Genomic DNA, 24293 nt, shown 5'->3' with positions numbered 1-24293 from the left:
CATTTGTGAATTGGGGTGAGCCCCGCCACCGGTTTCTCTCACACCTCCTTGACCATGTCATAGAAGCCATCCCGAAGCAACCACCCAAGTTCGAACTTGAACTTGCGTCTATGTTGTAGTCGTGGCAAACCAGTAGTTAGGAGAATGGGTGTGTGGTCTGATATAGCCTCAATACGAGGTAGAGCACGACTAGACACCATAGGAAATTTAGATTCCCAGTTGGTAACCATTAAAACGCGATCTAATTTCTCATATGTCGATTCTGGAAGACTGTTCGCCCAAGTGAATTGTCTTCCAATCATGGAAACCTCTCACAGATCTAGACTGTCGATGACAGCATTGAAAAGGAAAGGCCAATGATTATCAAACCTACCGCGGCTTTTCTCATTTGGAAATCGAAGCAAATTGAAATCCCACCTATAAGAATGGGGTAGGGATTATCTTTCGCTAGATTAACCAATTCACAGAGAAAATCGACCTTGAACTCATCCTGGGTTGCCCCATACACGACGATAAGGGTCCATGTGAAGTTGTCGACCTTGTTGCGGATATAAAGTTCAACGTGAAACTCACCATCCGAGCTAGCCAAAACATCCATAGTCCCTGTATTTACACGAAGTAGAATGCCCCTAGAACGACCTCTAGGCGGTCGTGAAACCCAAGTAAAGTCTATCCTGCCAGAAATACGGTTAAGCAGACTTACTGAGAAATCACTTCTCCCCGTTTCAGAGATAGCCAAAAAATCTAAATTGTATTCCCTATTACATTCCGCAATGAATAAATTTTTAGCCAAGTTACGAAGACCTCTGCTATTAAAAACATTCCATTCATGAGGAAACAATAGGAGATTTATAACATTTCGCCCTCTTATGGGACTTACTATCTTTTTTTGAACGTGCGGCCTTTGATTTACGTCCGGATGCTGTAAGCTCAATCAATGAGCTAAGCCCGGGTTCATCTAGGCCCATGTCCGAAACCGCTCCTACTAAGTGAGAGAGTAGCTGTTCATCTGACGTGGCATGCAGCTCCTCCTCATCAGTATGAGAGGAATAAGACTTGCTAGAAACACATGGAGTAACTTTTAATCGGTCATATTCCAAATGTTTCAAAATGTTAGTTGAAATAGAAATATCCTTCTCATTCTTTCCTAGAGTAACACCCACATTATTCAACTTAGAAACAATGGATGTATTGGAAAAGGCTGAAAAGGATTTGGGTGAGGATGTAATACCTTGGTTGTCGAGGTTTTCCGCTGCTTTATGCCGCATAGCCTTGGCCAAGGAGTCCTCATCTGTGTCCATAGAACCGTCGTCGGCAACCGTATGCCGACAACTTCAGCGTGTAGGAGTCAGGCCCAGTGGTGGTCGTGGCGCCGGCTCTGGTGCCGGAGGAGGGGATATAGTGGAGTAGTAACCCCCTCCACGACAGTTTGTATCGCCGGCTCGAGTGACGAGGCCAGTGGCGTGGCGGCACGTGGATGCACCCCTGAAGCCGGCTCCTCCTGAGCTGGGTGGCAGTTCGCCACCATATGAGCCACCGGTGCAGCAGCCCGTGGTTGCACACCCAAGGTTGGCTCCTCCAGAGCCGAGGGATGGGCACCTCCACCTGAGCCTCCGCCCACAGCCGCTCCGGAGACGCAAGCGCTCGCTCCACTGGTCCGCCGGTGCCTGTACCAACGTGCGTGCAGCGGCCTGGGGTGCATCCGACCGTGTAGGCGACGACGGCTGCGATGTAATCGGAGTCCGTGGAGTGGTAGGCAACAAGGACTCCTACTGATGCATCCGCCGAGATACTTCGTGACACCCATGTAAAGTGGATTTAGCTCGAAGTTTCCCAACGATCTCCTTGCCCCTCGGTGTCTGCGGCGAGGAGTTAAACGGGGTCACTGCCAAAATCATAGAACTAACTCCCGGAGCACCATGAGAGACCATGTTTGCAGGAGTGTCATTTGAAGGAGCTGCACTAGACGAAGGTTGGTTGGTTGGGTTTCCGGAGTTATCCGAGGTGTCCATGTCATCGTCCTTCTCCTTCGCACCGCCATCAGCATCATCACCCTTGCATCTCCAAATGGACGGTACAAAGTCTGGATCCGGAACATAACCTGCTGGTTCTCTCCTGAACATAAATGCATAGCCCTTGAGCTTAACCAACACATCCGTCGCAACGAACGGCCCGTCGTCATCCTTATCCTTTGCCAAAATCTGAGTATTTGTCACAACCACGAGAATATGAACCACCCCACGTCTCGCAAACTAATGAGGTCGACATCCAGGGTCTTGCCCATCAACGTACCAACCGCCCATAGACCCCAAAAATGGCGCACGGTATGTGGAACCCCATCAACATGTAGCCAAATCCACTGGAGCTCGAGCTTATGTGGAATCTCCTCAGACTTCCATGCAGAGATGGTGATCTGAGCATTAACTGATTGCACATTCATCTGAATACCGTCAACTCTGTCCAAATCCTCAAAAGAGGGAAAGCTAACAAGGTAGGCATCCTCCCCATACTGAATAGCTCCCACTTCCAATGGGTCTGGACTGGGCATCTCCTGGCAATCTGACTCTCAACAATAGTAGCAGGAACCATCAAACCACTAACTCGATCACAGGCGATTGGAGTCTGAGTTGGGGCCAAGTGATCCTTCACCACACTATCTGGTAACTGAGCGAAGTAAGTCTCTTCAGCGCCTACTCCTGACACAAAAGCATTGGGCCTAGGGAGCTTAAGAATGGGGCACCCTAGCGTCGGATGAGCAATCTTGTCGCAAATATAACAATAATGCTGAACCGTGCAATCCTTCGCAGCATGTGTGTTGACAGTGCACTTCCAACACCGAACCCCTTTTTTGGCTTTACTCTTGGCCATGGGCGGACCACCCTGCATATTGGCCGTAGGGGCCAAGGGAGACGGTGCAGCCATGTGAGCATCTTGTACCTGTTCGTGCGTCAGCTGTGGCAACTGTGACTGCTGAGTAGTTTGTGGTTGAACAATTTGTTGTGGTGCCATCTGATTCGGAAACTGCTGCTAAGGCGGTACATACAGTTGCGGGTACTCGTAGCCATGCTGCGAGATACCCCCGGGTTGCGGTTGTTGAACTTGTGGCTTCTTCTTTTTCTTACGCTCTTGAGCTGCGGTCTGTTGGCCCACCGCGAAAGTCGCTTGTTGCTGCAAGACCGGACCCCTCTCTGGTAGGAGCTGGCGAGGAGGGACCGTTCCCGGAATCGGAGCCGCGTACGGAGGAGGCGGTCCACTCTGCTCTACGTACTGCATGGCCTGGTTCTCGGATAGTTCTGAATACCATAGCCGTATACATGGACCTGCCCAAGCTACTGTTGTTGATGTTGCAATGTCCTATCGCCGACCGGACCTGTCTCGGCTGCCGGAGGACGGGTAGCGCCAGGAGCCAACCCTCCCGACAGGGGACCCCTAGGATGGAACGTTCCCTCGGGCGCGGCGCCCCGCGGAGGACGAGCACCCGCCATCGGTCCCGGCGAGGCCGCCGCGATCGTCGGGTAGGATCGGCCCGAGGAAGTAGCGGCGGACGATGGCGACGCCGGCTTGCAAGAGATGGATGACGAGGACGGAGCGGAGGTGGTGGTAGTCAATGTCTGGAGATGAACGGGAGTCGGCGGCGCGGACGTAGCGATCAGCGAGGTTCCGTTGATGGATTCTGCATCTGATCGCATATGCTGCCCTAGCCACACAACCCGCAGCCGACGTCGTAGATACACCCACGGGGACACATGGCTCGTCTCCGGCCCAGCATGCGTATCTGGCCCGTCCATCGTGACGTCCGAAAGTTTGAACCTCCTCTGACAGTGCCCCAGATCTCGCCTCCCTGATCGACTCCTCCGGCGTTGACTGAACGTCCGGTCTCGGCGAACCACCGCGGCCGTCCGGCGTGGTCTCCTTTGCCTTGGCCAGGAACTAGCCCAGCACCGGCGGCGGCGTAATCCGTCGTGGGGGCAGCGGACCCCGCCATGGACCCATGCGGGAAGGACGCGGCAACCGCAGCCCGGTCGGGGAGGACGGCGATCTCCGGCAAGCTGTGGCCTCCGTCACCGAGCGAGGTGATAATCTAGGACGTCCCGGCGCCCCAACATCGGCCACATCCTTCGGACTCCTGCAAGATGACTCTCGAGGCTCCGACGATGTGGACGGCCGCCGTTCCCAAAACCTTGACGTCAGCGTCGGGAAACCAGCATCGATCCAAAATTCCTGCACCAACTCTGCTTCAGTTTTCTTCCTCCTACCGACAACCGGCGTCTGTTACCTAAGATAGATACCGGGGTCGTCTGTCACCTAAGATAGAACGAGAGGTCTTCTCCGGCGAATTCCTTCCTTCGCTCCAGCGAGCTCCTTCCTTTCCTCCGCATGTTCTTTCCTTCGCGCAAAAATCGGCTGACCCAAATTATTATTTTTAATTATCTCGTCAAAGCGGGCAGAATAAGAAAAAGCACATGACGCACCGAGCTATTAGCGTCACCTTAGCCAGCACTGAAGATTACAAGAAGTGATTATTTGGATTAGACCGAAAAGTAGTGCCGGTGCCGTGTGCGCCCACCTCGCCTCCCTCCCTCGACAGACCATCGTGCAAGCCGCCGGGCCCACCAGGATCGCCCTCCCTACCCATCCTCCTCGTCAGCCTTGTGTGGAAAATAAGTTTTTTATATCACAGGCTCACTCGTGCAAACGCGTCAGCGATTCTAGGGACCGATCGCTCCGTGTACACTTGACTAATCCGGGCATCTTCTGCTTTAATCTATTCCGGTCTTCTTCCTCACTTGTTCGAGCTTTGACTATGCGCTCCAAAATATCGTGCATTCAAAGCTTGGGCTTCCCTTTGGAGTACTTTACTCTTTTTTTTTTATTGAACAGCGAGATAGTGTATCTGAAAACACAATGACTTTTTTTCCCAAGTAAATAACGGTTTCATTCACGTAGGGTTTATTCACACGGCCATCGCTGCAGGTTCACGGTTTTTTTAGTTGCCTTGCATTAACTTCAGTAAAGCACCCGCAAAAACAAAACTTCAGTAAAGCAAAGCAGATTTAATCGGTCCCAGAAAGTAGTAGCACATTCGGTGCCCAATGCTGTTGCGAATTAAATAAACTAAGCTAGGAGTAGTGAGCTAAACTAATCGCTAGGGATTAGGTCTGCTGTAGATAACAACAGCACTACTTTTTTTGGTCGGGTTAACTTTGCTTTGCGGGCATCGCAATCGATCGCCCTTGTGTGAGGAGGAGGACGATGGCGGGGAGCTGGATCCGGAGCGGGGCCTGTGCGCGGTGCCTGCAGGGCCGTCAATTGGAGATTTCGTGGCCTTTGCGGCGAAGCAGAGCGGGTTGGCTTTGAGCTCGGGGCGTGGGAGACGCTTCGCGCCGGGTGGCCGTGGCTCCAGATCCATGGCCTCACGCATCTGGCTGCCGTCGAGGGCATGCAGCTCGGGCTCGGGTGCTGGTGGGTCGTCGGGGGAGGCGACGTGTATTCGAGCCAAGGCGGCGGCGAGCCTGACGGTGGCGCAGACGGAGTTGTCCAGGGAGGACTGGCCGTGCCTGCCGGCGCCACCTGTGGTGGCGGCGGCGGAGGCGGCGGGGGCGCCGTGCGGTCCGGAAACGATGCGCTCGGCACCAAGCCCTAGGGTTGGGCCGGATGGGCCGACGGTGGGGGCCCTTCCTGGGCTGACGTCGGATGTGGGGCTGGCTGAGGGTTCTGGGCCTGGGATGGGGGGACAGTCTGGGGCGTTTTCTGACCCTCCAGAGGGACTGGGCCTGGAGACGGCCTCGGACTCGCGGCCTCAAGTGCCCCATCGGCCCAACGTGTCTCGGCCCGTCACTCGCCCGACCACTAGCTATAAGTGGGTGAGGAGGGGTTGCCTGGATCCCCGTTTAGGGTTTCCAGCCACCACTCGCGAGGTGCGGCGCCTCGCTCACTCCGCCCGCACGATCAAGATCTGCCCCCCTCCTCCCCCCTCCTCCAATCTTTCGCGACGGTGGTGATGGGAGATCGGCGTGCGGACAAGCGGCCGATGGAGGTGTCAGATCCGGAGGCGGAACGGCGTAGGGAGCGGGAACTGCGCGACAAGGCGAAGCGCGTGATGCGCGAGCGTTCGGGTGGCCGCGAGGCCAGAGAAGAACGTGGCGGATCTCGCGACCATGGCGGACGTGAGGGGGATTGGGGTCCTCCTCCCCCGTGGTGGATCCAGCAGCAGGAGCGCAAGAAGAAAAAGAAGGTTCAGCAGCGGCGACGCGAGCTTGAGAGGAAGCATGAGACGCATCCCAACTGTGGTGGGGGCCACGGGGACCCAATGGCCAAGAAGCCGCGTGCAGATCCACTGGCGGTGGCGCTGCCCTCTGCATCTAAGGGTACGGCGGAGGAACCCATCCCAGTGGAGGAGGCACCGGACGTGGAGTGCTTCAAGTGCGGGCGCCTCGGCCACTTCCAATCCAAGTGCAAGTTCTTGCCCCTTTGTGTGCTCTGCAAGGAAGAAGGGCACGCGTCCGCTCACTGTCCGGCGAGGGGCCGGCAGCTTCACCTTCAAATCATGGGAAGTGCCATATCTGGGGAAGGATTTTTCTGCCTAGAGTTCGAGGACGCGGACGAGACCGAAGCCCCCATCGATGCTCGCATCAAGAACGTGGCCATCCTATCTGCGGAGCCGGGGAAGCTTAATCTTCGGATTCTCAAACAAGAACTGAAGCACATGGTGACAGGAGATTGGGATTGGCAGGTAACACAAGTGGGCGATGACGACTTCGTGGTGGTCTTCCCTTCTGCAGATCTGTTACACATGGCGAAGTCAAGTGGTAAGTTATTTTTGTCCATCAATGACATTACTGCGCGTGTGCGCGACATGCTACACGAGGAGGTCCAGCCCATGGTGATGCCGGAGACTTGGGTGCGGCTCCATGGCATTCCAAAGAAGCATAGGCGTGAAGACCGCATCAGGGAGGGGTTCCGGATGCTGGGCCGGCCAATCATGGTCGATGAGCTATCTCTGATCAGGTTGGGGCCTGTTCGGATGAAGCTTGCTTGCAAAGCTCCGGAGAAGCTGAATGGTGTCGTCGAGGTGTGGTTCAACCACGAGGGATATCAAATCAAGGTGGAGCGCGAGACCCTGCCCAAAAGGGGTGGTGAGCGGGCCGTGTTGGGAGCCGGCCCTTCCAACCCTCCTGCCAAGGACGTGAATCCGGGCGCTCGGACGCTGGGCAATGACAAACATGGCAGGGCCGAACCAGGCATTGAGCCGCATGGGTGCGAGGGCGGCCCTAGTGGTGCGGCGAACCAGGACACCAAGATGCAAGACAGGGGAGAGGATCAAGACGACAGCATCCAGGACACATCCATCGACACGGAAACTTGGGATAAGCTGGGTGCGCTGTCGGCTGAGACTGGTGCCATGGGGGTGGCGACTCAGGACACCGCGGTGAGCGTGCCTCCGCTAGCCAGGTCGCTGGAGCTTTCCTTCAACGAGTACGGGACCAACCTTGCCCCGACCAAGGTGGCGGCGACTCTGACTGGCGCGGGCGGGGTCTCCTCTGCTGCCTCTCTTCCAGCCTCTTCCTCTCCAGTGGCCGTGGGGGCGGACTCTGGTTGCGTGGTGATCGAGGGTGCTGACCTTACGCCTGCTCTGCGTCGGGGCTCCAACAGCGGGGGCAGGCAACCTAAGAAAACGGCGGGGAGGAAACTGGCTAACAAGCAGGCAATGGTGGTGACGGAGGTGGAGACTTCTGACCTTGGTGGTGAGTTGGGGGCAGCGCTGGGGACGACGGGAACTAACAACAAGGCCAGACGCACCAAGGCAATCCTGGTGGTGTAGCGCGCTCCTAGCGTTCGGGCCAAGGCCAAGCTCGGCGATCTCTCTTCCTTGGAGAGCGCCAAACTCCGCATCACCGACAAGAACATGGACGCCGCAGGTAATCCCTTGCCATCTTTGCGCATTCTAAATGCCTTCTCGGATGAGCACCTGGTGAGCATTCTAGACGACTGCGGTGTGGAGACCCGAGGGGCTCAGTCCGAAATTATATCACTTGTGCATGCTAGGGAAGAGGCGCAGGCTGCGCTGGCGGCCGCCGCCGTGCGCTGCGCTAACAACAACGAGTTAGCCTTGAGCCAGTAGAGGCTGGTGACGAGAGAGTGCCCGACGAGGTGACACTAGCTAGGGAAGCTGGTGTCCTTCCTTCAAATGGCCGAGCGACGGCTAGGAAGAGAGTGGCGAAGGCGGTGACCTCTCGGGGTGTGCGCCTACGTAACAGGGTGATTTAGATGAGATACATGTTCTGGAATATCCGTGGCTGTGGCCACGGTGGCCGGCGCACGCAGCTTAGAGAATACATGGCCAAAGAACATATTGACGTGGTAGCGCTACAAGAGACGATTAAAACTGATTTTACCTTCAGAGAATTGCTTGCTTATGACCCCCTACAACGTTTTGATTGGCATTGGGTTCCCTCTGTTGGTCATTCTGGTGGCATTCCGTTGGGTTGTAATAAGGACGTATGTGATGTTCTGCATTGGGATGTTGGTGCTTTCCTTTTATCTGCTACTATTAAACATCGTGTATCTGGTTTGTCGTGGGTGGTCGTTTGTGTCTATGGGCCTGCCGACCACTCCAGATCGCCGGCGTTCCTGCTAGAACTGACCAACCTGGTTGGGGCCAAAAAGGCAATCAACCTCCCTGTGGTGGTAGGGGGTGATTTTAACTTGATTCTCTCGGGGGCGGATAAGAATAATGCTAATATTGATTGGACGAGGGTGTCCTTATTCAATAATGCCATTGCGGCAGCAGCATTACGGGAAGCAGCACGGACTGGTGCCAGATATACCTGGACTAACAAACAAATGCAGCCGGTCCGTAGCGTGCTGGATAGGGTCTTTTTTACGCCGGAGTGGGAGGTGCTGTTTCCCATGTGCTCCCTCGTGGTGGAGACGCGCATTGGATCAGACCATGTTCCGCTGATATTTTCCTCAGGGGAGGATCTCATCCGTCGTAGCCCTAGGTTCTACTTCGAAACGGCTTGGTTCGAAGCGGAGGGATTTGCCTAGTTGGTGGTCGAGCGTTGGGGTGAGATTTGTTCTCATCTGGGGTCCCAACGCGGTCCAGCAGAGAGCTAGAACGCGGCTGCTGGCAAGCTGCGTGCCTTCCTGCGCGGGTGGGGCGCTAACCACGGTAGCGAGTCCAAGAAAGAGCGCGCGCGCATAGTAGAGACAATTGCGATGTTAGATGCGGAGGCAGATCGCCGGCCCTTCTCGGAGGCCGAGTGGGCGCATAGGTACGCATTAGAAAATCAAGTAACGGCGATTTTGCGCGCGGAAGAGGAATATTGGCGACGCAGGGGCGGAGTCAAATGGGTCACGAAAGGAGACGCAAACACAGGATATTTCCATGCCTACGCGAACGGGCGGAAAAGGAAGTGCACCATTCTGCGTCTCCAAACAGACCACGGTATCCTGTTGGCGCAGGAACAAATTGTGGCTCACATCTACGAGTTTTTCATAGGTCTTTTGGGGACGGCCGTTGAAAAACCTTTACGCTTGCGCGGTGATCTGTGGGATACCGCGGAGCGTGTCTCGCAGGAGGAGAACGATAGGCTAGCCCTTGCTTTCCTACCTGAGGAAATAGACCAGGCCTTACACGGCATGAAAACGAGCACGGCGCCTGGGCCGGATGGATGGCCTGTCGAGTTCTTTAAGAAGTTTTGGCCCTGCCTTAAGCACTTGTTTTATGATATTGTCAACGGCTTCGCTTTAGGCACGGTGGACCTATCCCGTTTGAACTATGGAGCCATTAGCCTTATTCCTAAGGTGAAAGGGGCGGATAACATTAAGCTTTTTAGACCCATTACCTTGATCAACGTCCCGTTCAAAATCTGTGCGAAAGCTTATGCCTCGCGCTTGGCTCCGGTCGCTCAACGAGTTATTAGCTCTAGTCAAACGGGTTTCCTCAAACACCGCAACATCCTCGAGGGACCAATTGCGTTACATGAGATCGTCCACGAGTTGAAACGGACCAAGGCACAGGGTGTGCTGCTCAAATTAGACTTCGAGAAAGCGTACGATCGCGTTAGCTGGGAGTTCGTGCGAGAAGTCTTCCTCAAAAAGGGTTTTGAGGCAGGATTCGTACATCGCATCATGCACCTCGTGTGTAGTGGGCACACGGCGGTCAATATCAATGGCACTATGGGCAAGTTCTTCCGTAACAAGCGTGGTCTCCGTCAGGGAGACCCAAGCTCCCCACTCATCTTTAACTTTGTTGCGGATGCCCTGGCGGCCATGATTAATAAAGCAAGGGCAGCGGGGCACATTAAAGGGCTGGTAGCCCACCTTATTCCGGGTGGGGTCACGCATCTACAATACGCAGACGATACGATGCGCTTATTCGAACCCGACGACCACAGCATAGCTACCACCAATTTACTTCTACTTGCGTTCGAGATTTTATCGGGGCTTAAGATCAACTTTCTGAAGAGCGAAGTGATCACCATTGGGATGGATGATCTAGCTAGCACTCGGATTGCGAATCTTCTTAATTGCAAGCTAGGGAGCTTCCCGATTAAATACTTGGGCCTCCCGATCTCGACCAAGAAACTTACCATAGCGGAATGGGAACCGCTGTATGGGAAAGTCGCTAACAGAGTGAGCCCTTGGAGGGGTAGGTTTATGTCCTCGGCGGCGAGGCTCATCCTAACCAACTCGAGCTTATCTTCCCTTCCTATATTCACAATGGGAATGTTCCTACTTGCGGATGGGGTTCACGCAAGACTCGATACTCCGCGTTCCCGGTTCTTTTGGGAAGGAGCTGGGACCAAGCGCAAGTACCACTTAGTGAAATGGGCAGCGGCGTGTAGGCCAAAAATTTTTGGCGGCCTAGGTATCACGAACTCTAAACTCATGAACGTGGCCCTGCTTACTAAGTGGTGGTGGCGTCTCGCCCAAAACGAGTCGGGGCTCTGGGCAGACATCCTCCGAGCTAAATATTTCCCGGAGGGGAATTTGTTCAAGGCTAAAATCAACGGTTCGGCCTTTTGGAACGGGATCCAAGCGGTACGACCGGCGTTTACAGTGGGTGCGCAGTTCCGGGTAAATAATGGCAAGTCCACACGTTTCTGGCTCGACCATTGGTGGGGTCAGGAGCCGTTATGGCAATCACATCCGGAACTGTACCAATTGGCAACGGACACCAACATTATGGTGGCCGATGCTTTGCGCGTCCAACCTCCAGCCATCTCTTTCATTAGGAATCTAGAGACTACGGAAGCCGCTAGCTGGGACGCTTTGTCGGCTAACTTGGGAGGGCTGACTCGTAGTAATGGGGCGGATACGATCTCGTGGAAGTTGACCGCCTCAAATAGATTTACGGTCAAGTCCCTATATGACAAGCTCTCCGAGGGTACTACGCTAGATATAGCTAGGGGGCTATGGAAGGCTGGCATTCCTCTCAAAATCAAGATTTTCCTATGGCAAATGTTTCGCAACCGCTTACCTACATTGGATAACGTTGCCAAACGAAATGGGCCGGCGGACGGAATGTGCACCACTTGCGGTTTAGGGGAAAACGCGAACCATGTGTTCTTTGGCTGTGTGCTCGCTAGATTTGCGTGGAGTGCGGTAAGAGACGCCTTCAATCAAAATTGGAATCCACAGTCTAGTCACGACGTGCTGTCTATCTTAACGTCGCAAAGAGGGGCCAATGCTAGAATTGTTTGGAGATGCGTTGGGGCGCTACTTTGGTCCCTCTGGACGGTTCGAAACAAAATTAAGATTGAACACAAGTTCCCGGCCCACCCCGCTGATATTATCTTCAAATGTCATATTTTCCTTCAGGTATGGGCACCGCTGGGAAAGAAGCGTGACGTCGAACGCATGAACGAGACTATGGAGCTGATCAAGACAACCATGGTGAAGGCTCGGCAAGGGATGATGGCTGCAACATGAGACCTCTTCTTTTGCTAGCTTTGGCCTTGATGCTCCGCTTTTGCGATATTGAACTTGTGGCTGCGATCTACTTAGCTATATCCTGAGCCATGTGCTCGTTGACTGTCTTTATTTGGTTTGTAAGACTTTATGTGTGGATTTTGCCTAGTGGCTTTATTAAGTTAAAGCCGGACGCTTCTAGCGTCTATGTTCCAAAAAAAAGAACAGCCAAATTACTAGTGTCCTACTGCGACAGTGTTGTTGTTGGCGGTGGCCAGTCTGCGCCATAAACAAGTCGACGGGGTTAATTCTAAGGACACCGCTAATACCCACACGTGTGGTGGGAGCTAAACCCGCCCACACGCTCTATAACACAAAGACTGTGCCACGTCATTGCATGCATGCATGTGGGAATTTTTTGGATTTTCAATTTTTAAAATGTTTTATCTCTTAAATGAAATATCCAATTGAAGATCCGTTTTCACCATTAAATACCTCGCGACGAGATCTTCGAAACTAGATCTCATATCAATATATTTTGGCGAATTTTTTTTAGGGTTAAAAGTTGCCATGTCTATTACACATGAATTGCCATGGTGTTTACACTGAAGTTGCCATGATATGTTTCAGCTATTTTCTTCTACATTTAAAAGTAAAATTTTAACATTTATAAAACAGGGAATTAAGAAACTAGACTTGCCTTGAACCATAAACTAAAATTTCCATGATACATGCACTTAAAATTGTCATGGTTCATAAAAATAATAATTTTCATGGTCAAATACTGGAGTTGCCATCATCAAAATACTAAAATTGCCATGCTCTACAAACTGAAATTGCCACATGGCAATTTTAGTTTAAGCACTATGGCAATTACAGTGTAAACATCATGGCAACTTTTGGCAAAAAAAAAATTCGTCGAAACATATCAACATGGGGTCTAGTTTTGAAGATCTTGTCGAGACGGATTTAATGGTAAAAACGGATTTTTAATTTGATTTTTAAATTAGGAGATAAAACATTTTTAAGCCAAAAATCAAAAAGATTCCTGCTGATGTCATTTGTTCACATGTGGCAAAATTAGTGGTAAAAGAGGAGTGTGGGCGATGTGCAAGATGCCACACGTGTGGGCGTTAGTTTTTTCCAATTGTAAATATACTAAATCTAGTTAGGTTTGATTTACCAGGTTTTTTTGACTTTTTCTTAACAGTGAAAAACCAGCCAATGAGAGGGTGCCACGTGAATTACTGGGGGACCTGGCGTGGTACGCTTTGGGGTTGGTCTAGCTATTACGGGTGGGCAGTCTACTATTGGCTGTTGACTAGATTGAGTTGGATTGGGCTGTTTCTATTCTTTTGTCTATCGAGATCCGGGGGTTCCAGATTTGTCTATCGAGAAAGGTCTAGGCCAATCGTGTGTCGCCGTCCGCCGTCCACCTCCCACCGCACCACTCTACGCGGCTATAAAAAGCCCCCCATGCCGTGTGCATCCTTAAATGAGTAAAGTCTGTTTTAAACCCTGAACTCGTACGCTTCGTCGCTTTTAAACCCCAACCTCCAAATCCCGGAAATCTGTACCCTCAACTCTCTAATCCCGGTCATTTTCGTCCTTGCTGTCGTATCCAAACGGTGGAAGGCTGGGAACGCTGATTCAGCTAGCATTGTGGGCCTCGCTCGGTCGGTGGACGCACTAAATGGTTGAGCCAAACCAGCTCGCATCCCTCCTCGCTCGGTTCGCCTTTTCTCCTTCTCTCCCGACGCACCAGCTTCCTCCCGCGGCGGCAATGGCGACGCTGAGTGGATGATCGCAGCGAGCTCCGACCACCACGCCGGCGGAAAAGGAACAGGTGAGTCGTCCTCTTCACCTGTGCTTGATCGGTGGGCTTTTTTTCTTTCTGCCTGTAGTTAGGTTTAGGGTTCTACAGTGGCGAAAGGTGGGGTTTTTTCGATTTTGTGCCTGTTCAATGGAGTGATTTGGGGCCAAATACATATTCATGGACGGAAACCTTACATGGATTGTAGGTTTAAATGTTTTTTATAGCACTGTAGTCAGTTTAGTAACTGTGGTGGAAGATTGTCTGAAATTAGATGTTGCAGTGTAGATTACTGAAGATTTCTGCAGTAGTAACACATTGTATTACACTGAATGTAGGTTTCTTATTGCAAGTTTTGTGTGAAAGTAAATATTGCACTGAATGTAGGTAACCTGATTGAAGATATGTGCTTCTGTAGGTTTTTTCAATCAATTCATGGATCCAGCAGAGGTGCTCAATGTCAGGTTTCACTATGGAGGGGAGTTCATTCATATTGCGTCAACTCTTGATTATGTTGGGGGAGATACTGCAATGTCAGAGATAGAGAGGGATAAGTTGTCACTGCCAGAGCTCAGAGGATTTTTAGGAGACCATTTGACAGTTAAAGAGAGCATGAAGCTGTATTTTCTTATGCCAGGGAGAGAGTTGGTTAATGGACTATTGTTTTTGTACACTGATGAAGGTTGCATGAAGATGTCAGAGTACATTACAGATGGAGGGGTTGCTGATGTGTATGTGGAGTACAATGGTGAGCAAGATGAACCACGGGAAGAAGATAGTGGCTCTGATTTTGAAGAAGATGAGCTGAATGACATGTTGAACAATGGCAGTACGGAAGAACCAGATGCAGTTATCACTGCAGAAGAAGAAGAAGACTTTTTTCAGACAAATGTTCAGCAAGTAGATGCAGTAGCAGAGTCAGACATTTTGGAAAATATCTTAGTTCCTAATGAGGGTGGTGTGGTTACTCAAGTGATAACCAGCCCTGTGAAGCAAGACTTGAGAGTTGATGAACTATCCCAAGGTTCTCAAATAATGAATCCTTCTCAGCCTTTTGTTGCTAGCCAAACTGTAGCTACAATTCCAGAAGCTGCACAAGATGGTTCAGACTCTGAAGATTCTGATGATCCTGATTATGTGGCACATACTGATGACAGTGGAGAGGAACCAGAGGTAGTAGAGTTGAGGAAACATGCCAGGAAATTCAAGAAGAAGATGAAAGCTTCAGAAATTTGGTTCTCAAAGGAGTCAACAGGTCCAGTTCCTATAGAGCTAATTGCTAATGTGGAAGAAGCTGCACATGACCTAGAGTTTGAGTCCTCTGATGAGGATTATAGTTATGATGAAGATGAAGATGGTCAGATGGTTAGGAGGAAGAGCAGGTATGTTAGGTTCAACCCAGATACAGAAATTCCACATTTTTGCTTGGGAATGGTTTTTAAAAGCAAGAACCAATTAGTCAAAGCACTGAAGAGGTATGGGCTTGCTACTAAAAGGAGCATATCATTTGTAAAATCTGAGGAGCAGAGGGTGAGGGCAAAATGTGACTGGCCTGGTTGTCCCTGGATGTTGTATGGTGCCAAGACAAGTAGATGTTCTAGGTTTCAAGTAATTACCTATGAAGATGAGCACCAGTGTGCACAGAACAGGGAGAATAAACTTGTTAGTGCCAAGGTGATTGCAAATAGGTATGAACACATTATCCTAGCAAATCCAATGTGGAAAATTGACAGCATAAAAGCCACAGTGCTCAAAGATATGTTTGCAGATGTGTCAGTTTCAAAATGCAAGGCAGCAAAAAAATTGTACTTGATAAACTCATGTGTGGCATGAAAAGTGAGTATACAAAAGTGTTTGACTACCAACTAGAACTGCTCAGGAGCAACCTTGGCAGTACAGTGGCCATTACACTAGATCCAACTAACCTGCAGAAGAACATTTTTCAGCAATACTATGTATGTTTTGATGCTATGAAGAAAGGTTTTAAAGCAGGGTGCAGAAAAGTCATTGGACTAGATGGCTGCTTTTTCAAGGGAGCTTGTCAAGGTGAATTGCTGGCTGCAATTGCAAGGGATGCCAATAATCAAATGTACCCAGTGGCTTGGGCTGTGGTGGAGAAAGAGACAAATGATAGCTGGAAGTGGTTTATTGCTCTGTTAATCAAAGACTTGGATATTAATGACCAAGGAGCAGGATGGGTTTTCATTTCTGATCAGCAGAAGGTAAAATTACGTAATTAGGAGCTTTTCTACTCTGTAATGTAATATTAATGAATTAGGACAATGCCAAGCTTACTTGGTAAATTAAGTAGTTAAATGCAAATCTTACTTGCTTTTCAGGGCTTGATTAACAGCATGAGGGACTATTTGCCCAAGGCAGAGCACAGGATGTGTGCCAGGCATATATATGCCAATTGGAGAAAGAAATACAAGGACCATGAGTACCAAAAGAGATTTTGGGCAATTGCCAAAGCTGCAAACAAAGAGGATTTTAACTACAACAAGGCAAGGCTTGCTCAGCTAACTCCTGATGGTGCAAAGGATATCATGAGGACAGAACCAGTTCATTGGGCTAGGGCATTTTTCCCTACAGGAGCTAACTGTGAATCAGTAGACAATAATCTTTGTGAGTCATTTAACAATGCCATTATAGAATCAAGGTTCTATCCAATAATTTCACAGCAAGAGATGATAAGAAAGAAAATGCTTGTTAGGGTGCAAGAGCAGAGAGCCAAATCAGCAAAATGGAAGGGCAAAATTTGCCCAAATATTTTCAAGAAACTCCAGGTCAGCATTAGATTGACACAATACATTGAGGTGCTCTGGAATGGCAAGGAGGGATTTGAGGTGCAACACATGAAGGGTAGAAAGAAGAAGTACACAGTAAATCTTGAAAAAAGGATTTGTACTTGTGGTTACTTTCAACTGGCAGGCCTCCCTTGTTGTCATGCTATTGCAGCTATATACAAGAGTGGAAGAAAGGTAGATGACTACATAGACAAGTGCTACTGGATTGAGACTTTCAATAAAATTTATGAGCATTGTCTCCAGCCTGTTCTAGGAGAAGAGAACTGGCCTGTGTCTCAAAACCCTAGGCCAGTTGCACCTGGATACGTTGCCATGCCAGGAGCAAGGAAGAAAAACAATGATAGAAGAAGAGAAGAGGGTGAAGCTCCAAAGGGAAAGAAAATGAGCAAGCATGGCATACAGATCACTTGTGGATCTTGTGGAAGTAAGGGACACAACAAAAGTGGTTGTAAAAAGAATGGGGATAGAACCCAGAAAACTAAAGCATATCTTGGAAAAAGAGGGAGGAAGCAAAGGGAAACAGAGGTGCTAATATGATCATTGCTCTGCTTTTCTTACTTTTGATCTATGCTTAGTTTTGCCCAAATACATACTTAATTTGCTCTGTTCATTCATATCTGTTGTTTGCAGCAAGCTCAGACCGATGGGCCAAAATCTTCAGCTCCAAGAAGGTCTAAAGCTCCAAGAACTCATGCTCCAGCAGCAACAACCAGTCAAGCTCAGCCTTCAAGAACTACAGCAACAAGTTTTCATGTTGGCACATCAGGTTCTCAAGCTGCAACATCAAGTTTCAGAGCTCCTAGAGTGGCAACTAGCTCTAATCCTGGGAGAGGCTCAGGGAGAGGCTTAGGGAGAGGAACAGGGAGAGGCTCAGGAAGAGGAACAGGGAGAGGAACAAGTGGAGGGTTCTCAAGCTACTTTAATGCTAGTGGCAATTTCTAAAGATGTTTTCCAGTTACTGGATTACATCTTCAGTAATTGTGGTAATGGCAACCAGCTATTATGAACCTATGGTCTGGCTGTCACTTTTGTAGTATGTGGAGCATGCTATTCTGTACTCATGTTCATGCTTACCTTTGGCTGTCACTTTTGAACAATGTGATGCTGGCATTATGAACTAGTTCTCAAGCTATATATGTGCTGCCAATTTCATACGATGCCAAAATTTGTTATCAATTTTTGCTGATTTATACTGCTGAAATCACTATTGCATTGCCAATTCAATTTGCATTTAACCATATAAACCTCCCGTCGTCGACTAGTCCATGAGTCCTAACTAGTCATCGACTAGTCGATGAGTCCTACCTAGTCGTCGACTAGTCCATGAGTCCTAACTAGTCATCGACTAGTCGATGAGTCCTACCTAGTCGTCGACTAGTCGATGATTCCTAACTAGCCGTCGACTAGTCCATGAGTCCTAACTAGTCGTCGACTAGTCGATGAGTCCTAACTAGTCATCGACTAGTCGATGAGTCTTAACTAGTTAATACCATATATTATATACATGCTGCCAAAAGCACTATACATATGCCAAAATGTATAGACATGCTGCCAAAAGCCCTTTTGTAGGCATTGTCATCTGCCATTTCCATTTGCAACCACATTCAGAATTTTAATTTCACACCAAATGTTGCCTTTCATTTTCATTTCAAACATCAACAGATCCATTACATTGGAAAATCACCCAAATACATCAACAGATCCTATGAGAAGAACTACTGAAAAAGAAAGAACCCTGCAACTAAACCAGCAACAAAGAGCACCATGCCATAAAACAGAGACTTATACATCTCCATCTCATGTTTACTATCACATCTAGCTCCCATTTCTGCAACTAAAGCATTTTTCTTCTCCAATTCCTCTCTCAAAAGAATAACCTCTCCTTCTGGTGTCTGCCCAGCAAGCTCATCCTCCAGCCTCCACACTTTGTGCCGTAGATCTCCTAGCAATTGACGAAGAAATGGCGTCGTGGGGGTGTCATGCCAGTCGATGAAGCCGTGCTGCTCAGGACATGACAGACAAATCAGAAATTCAGACAAATAACACAGATAAGGAGGAGGACAAGTGAGGAATGCTTACATGAGAATCAACGCAGGAATAATATCTCCTACCAGGGTTCGCCGGACTCCAGGATATCCACCGCGGCGCCTTCCTGCCGCATCGATCGCAAATCACTGCCGGCTCGTAATCCATGGCGTGCTCGCAATAGGGCACAGGAGACCTTGCTACCCCGCCTCTCCTTCGAAGCCCACCGCCGCGAGAATACGATGAATCAGCGGAGGACAAAGACATGGTGGTTCGCGGCGACGGCTGCGCCGGCAATCGCCCGAGGAACCCTAGCTCCGTTCCCCACCGAGCCTGCGTTTCTTATAAAACAAAAACAGAGAGCTGGGAGAGAGGGGGGTAACCAACGTGGACCAATTAGAGAGCTAACCTGGCCTACCGCACTGCCACGTCAGCTAATCCTCTCGTCAGACGGAGTTAAGGACGAAAATGATCGGGATTAGAGAGTTCAGGGTATAGATTTCCGGGATTTGAAAGTTGGGGTTTAAAAGCGACGAAGCGTACGAGGTCAGGGTTTAAAACAGACTTTACTCTCCTTAAATCCTGGTTGTGCCCACAACTCCACACCCGATGCCTCCGGCCTCTGTCTCGGCGTAGTCCCGACCGTCGGCCCCTGTTCCCCATCTCTGCTGTGCGCAGCCGCCGTGGTGACGCACCAGCAGTCGCACCTCCTTACGCCCCAGCTATGCCACCCCCCCCCCCCCCCCCCCCCAGCCAGTCACTCCAACGACGACGCAGCGGCGGCCGGATCCACGCAGTATGGCGCGGCGGCGTCAAAATCCAGGATGGCGAAGATGTGCAGCATTTCCCGCCGGACCAAGCAGGTTTGTCTCCTGTCCTCTCCCCGTCTCCTTCTGGCGAGCATCTTAGCCATCGTTTCGCCGGTTCAGCGGTCCAGCCCACTAACAGCCGCGGCCACCTGCAGCTGCCCTAGGGTTGAAGTCCTCTTCCAGCGGCGCAACCTACAGCGTCGACAGCAGAACCTCGGCACCTCCCCCGCGAGCGCCGCCCAAGGAAGCCACATCCCTCGCACGTGAATCTGTTTACAAGCACACTTCCCCGAGGTCGATGATGTTCCCCGATGTGATGCCTCACGGCGGCGCGGAAGGCTAGAGCGCGCTCGTCGTCCGCCGGCTTGGACGATGCTGGCTATGTTTCTGCCGCGTGTGGTTCGAGGCGGCGCTCCTCCTAGGCGCAGGCAGACGGCGTCAACAACCAGCGATGGACAAGCTAGCACTGTGCTGCTGCCGAAGCAGTTTTGCAGCTCCCTCATAACGGAGATGTGCGTCACATGTGCCATAGCCACGCGGTCTCATGTGCGTCCCGCTCACAACGAGCGCCGCCCAAGGTAATATTGCTGCCTTGCTGCTATGCGGAAGAACGCTGATAGCTGCAGTTATGTGCTCGATTGGTCTGTATGAATATCTGCGTCGTAGTGTGTCGGATATTTCTCTTGCTTTGTCTGCCCTCTAGGAGTCAATTGCAAGAAACCATCACATTTGTGGCTAGGTTTGCAGGAAACTACTAAGTCGTTAATCTGTTGCAAAAAACACCGTAAAATCTCTTAACTCGTTGCAAAAAGCACTGAACAGCCGTTTAGCCTCGTTTGATCTCTTTTCCGACAGGTGGGCCCCGAAAACACTGACGTGGCGTGCGGACAGGCAAACGGCGCCGTTAGGAACAAAACGGTCAAGGCGCCGCGCTGGTCGGTCCTGTCGGTGCTCGCCAGATAGATGCCCCGCGCCCTCTCTCTCTCCCGCCCCTCTCCTCTGCCTCCTCTCTCTGGCTCTGGTCGCCGTCGGTGAGAAGCCAGCTGGCCGCCGTCCGCCATGGTTTCGTGGAGCGATGACAGCGATGAATCGGGCTACGAGTACTCTTCAGGCGGCTCCCCTATCAAGGTCAGTGATTTGTACTCGTAGCTAGGGTTCTTTGAGCAAGGGTTTTGGTTTGGGGATTTTGTTTTTCCTGCTCGATTTGAACCCGTGAGATGAATTTTGTGCTTTTCTTTTGTTGATGTAGATCCCGGCTACAATCGAGGACCCGAACTACTCTGGTGTTGATGATGAGGTGATGGTGATGTGTGAGCATGGCCAGCTGGCGAAGAGGCATGTTTGCTTCGAAGGGATTAGCACTGGGAGGAGTTCATTGCCTATGGACTTGATGTGAGTGCTAGCAAAAATCTGTAGTTTGCTCATTTTGTGAAGAAACTATAAATTGTTCATATGCACTGTTCATTGTTCATGTTCACTGTTCATTGTTCATGTTCACTGTTCACCTAGTAGTTTAGTTAAAGGTACTGTCATGTACCATACCATAGTGACTGAGTGAAGTAAATGAATTGTTCATACATATAAATGAACAACACCACAGTGATATAAATGAAGTAAATGAATTAAATTGTGCTATTAAAAATTAAGTACAAAGATATAAAATTAAGGTATCCATAGTGACTGAGTGAAGTAAATTGTGCTGTTAAAAAGTATCATAGTGCATTGTTCATAGATATAAATGAAGTAATGAATTGAACTGAATTGTATTGTGCTGTTAAAAATTAAGGTATAAATGAAGTAAATTCAGTGTAGTATGCTGTTAAAAATTCAGATATAAATTCAGAATTGAGCTGAATTGTGCATGTGCAGTATACTATAGTTGTTTTGAATTGGACTGAATAGAAGTGAAGTGAAAAAGGAAGTAAATACATTTGTACTTGTTGTTTTGCAGGAAGCAAGCAGTTGTGGTGTTGTTCATTGGGTAGATGAGGAGTGGCCAGAGCATCTGCAGAATGCTCTTCACAAACTATGGCTTTTGTATGAGGATTGCCAGCGTGCTAATAGGATGGCATGTCTGGAACATTCATCACTTGTCCACAATCTCACATCACAGAAGAACAAGCTACAGGAGACTTATGAGAAGCTTGTTGAGGAGGTGAACAACCTACTTGATACCCAGGACAATATTCCGAAGGAAAATGAAGTCCAACAAGGTGAACATGAGGAGATCACTCCTCCTTTGGACAACAATATTTCAGCTTTGAAGGAACAGCTGGGTGCAATGGATGCTGAGAACAAAGAACTGAAGCAAAAGGTTGACCAGTTGAAGAGCATTCAGGTTGCCCAAGGTAATGTGATTAGGAATCTGAAGTTTGCTCATTTGAAGGAGAAGGAAAAGTTGAGCACTGAGAGGAGGAATTTGGAGTTTCACATTGCTGATCTTGTCAAAGCTAGTGACAAGAACAAGAGAAAGTTGAAGGACATCAAGGATATTTGCGATGAAGAGTGATTTGTAATCGGACCATGTGGGTCATTATCTTAAGTTTCAAGCATTGAACTATGGCTTGTAATGTGTGAACTAGTGGCAGTTTGCAGTATTTGAAGTAGGGTGTAGCCTTGAACTATGTCTTGTAAGCTTTGAACTATGGTGTCATGATGTTAACTATGTTGTTAACTATGGTGTCATCATGTTAACTATGTTGTTAACTAGAGTTGTTAAGTATGATGTTAACTATGGTGTCATGATGTTAACTACGTCAGTGACTAGAGTTGTTAAGTATGATGTTAACTATGTTAGTGACTAGAGTTGTTAAGTATGATGTTAACTATGTCATTGATGTTAACTATGGCACCCTAAATGATGGAATGAGGATATGTTGGATACTGTCGACGTCGAGGCACCCTAGATGATCAAATTAGGTTATCTTGGATGCCGTCGACGTCGAGGCACCCTAGATGATCAAATTAGGTCATCGTGGATGCCGTCGACGCCGAGGCACCCTAGATGATCAAATTAGGTTATCGTGGATGCCGTTGACGCCGAGGCACCCTAGATGATCAAATTAGGTTATCGTGGATGCCGTCGACGCCGAGGCACCCTAGATGATCAAATTAGGTCATCGTGGATGTCGTCGACGCCGAGGCACCCTAGATGATCAAATTAGTGTTGGGAATCGTAGCATAATTTAAAATTTTCCTACGCTCACCAAGATGCATCTATGGAGTATACTAGCAACGAGGGGAAGGGAGTGCATCTACATACCCTTGTAGATCGCGAGCGGAAGCGTTCCAATGAACGTGGATGACGGAGTCGTACTCGCCGTGATCCAAATCACCGATGACCGAGTGCCGAACGGACGGCACCTCCGCGTTCAACACACGTACGGTGCAGCGACGTCTCCTCCTTCTTGATCCAGCAAGGGGGAAGGAGAGGTTGATGGAGATCCAACAGCACGACGGCGTGGTGGTGGATGTAGCGGGTCTCCGGCAGGGCTTCGCCGAGCTTCTGCGAGAGAGAGAGAGGTGTTGCAGGGGAGGAGGGAGGCGCCCAAGGCTGTAGTGTGCTGCCCTCCCTCCCCCCCTTTATATAGGCCCCCTGGGGGTGCGCCGGCCCTGGAGATCAGATCCAAAGGGGGGGGCGGCGGCCAAGTGGGGGGGAAGGGGTGCCTTGCCCCCCAAGGCAAGGGGGAAGCTCCCCCCTAGGGTTCCCAACCCTAGGCGCATGGGGGGAGGCCCAAGGGGGCACCCCAGCCCACTAAGGGCTGGTTCCCTTCCACTTTCAGCCCACGGGGCCCTCCGGGACAGGTGGCCCCACCCGGTGGACCCCCGGGACCCTTCCGGTGGTCCCGGTACAATACCGGTAACCCCCGAAACTTTCCCGGTGGCCGAAACTTGACTTCCTATATATAATTCTTCACCTCCGGACCATTCCGGAACCTCTCGTGACGTCCGGGATCTCATCCGGGACTCCGAACAACTTTCGGGTTTCCGCATACATATATCTCTACAACCCTAGCGTCACCGGACCTTAAGTGTGTAGACCCTACGGGTTCGGGAGACATGCAGACATGACCGAGACGCCTCTCCGGTCAATAACCAACAGCGGGATCTGGATACCCATGTTGGCTCCCACATGTTCCACGATGATCTCATCGGATGAACCACGGTGTCGAGGATTCAATCAATCCGTATGCAATTCCCTTTGTCAATCGGTATGTTACTTGCCCGAGATTCGATCGTCGGTATCCCAATACCTAGTTCAATCTCGTTACCGGCAAGTCTCTTTACTCGTACCGCAATGCATGATCCCGTGACCAACGCCTTAGTCACATTGAGCTCATTACGATGATGCATTACCGAGTGGGCCCAGAGATACCTCTCCGTCACACGGAGTGACAAATCCCAGTCTCGATCCGTGCCAACCCAACAGACACTTTCGGAGATACCCGTAATGCACCTTTATAGTCACCCAGTTACGTTGTGACGTTTGGCACACCCAAAGCACTCCTACGGTATCCGGGAGTTGCACGATCTCATGGTCTAAGGAAAAGATACTTGACATTGGAAAAGCTCTAGCAAACGAAATTACACGATCTTTTATGCTATGCTTAGGATTGGGTCTTGTCCATCACATCATTCTCCTAATGATGTGATCCCGTTATCAATGACATCCAATGTCCATAGTCAGGAAACCATGACTATCTGTTGATCAACGAGCTAGTCAACTAGAGGCTTACTAGGGACACGTTGTGGTCTATGCATTCACACATGTATTACGATTTCCGGACAATACAATTATAGCATGAATAATAGACGATTATCATGAACAAAGAAATATAATAATAACCATTTATTATTGCCTCTAGGGCATATTTCCAACAATTAGGTCATCGTGAATGCCGTCGACGCAGAGGCACCCTAGAT

The sequence above is a fragment of the Triticum aestivum genome, chromosome 7D, assembly GCF_018294505.1.
Source record: "Triticum aestivum cultivar Chinese Spring chromosome 7D, IWGSC CS RefSeq v2.1, whole genome shotgun sequence".
Classification (NCBI taxonomy): Eukaryota; Viridiplantae; Streptophyta; class Magnoliopsida; order Poales; family Poaceae; genus Triticum; species Triticum aestivum.
This window is presented reverse-complemented; position numbering follows the sequence as displayed.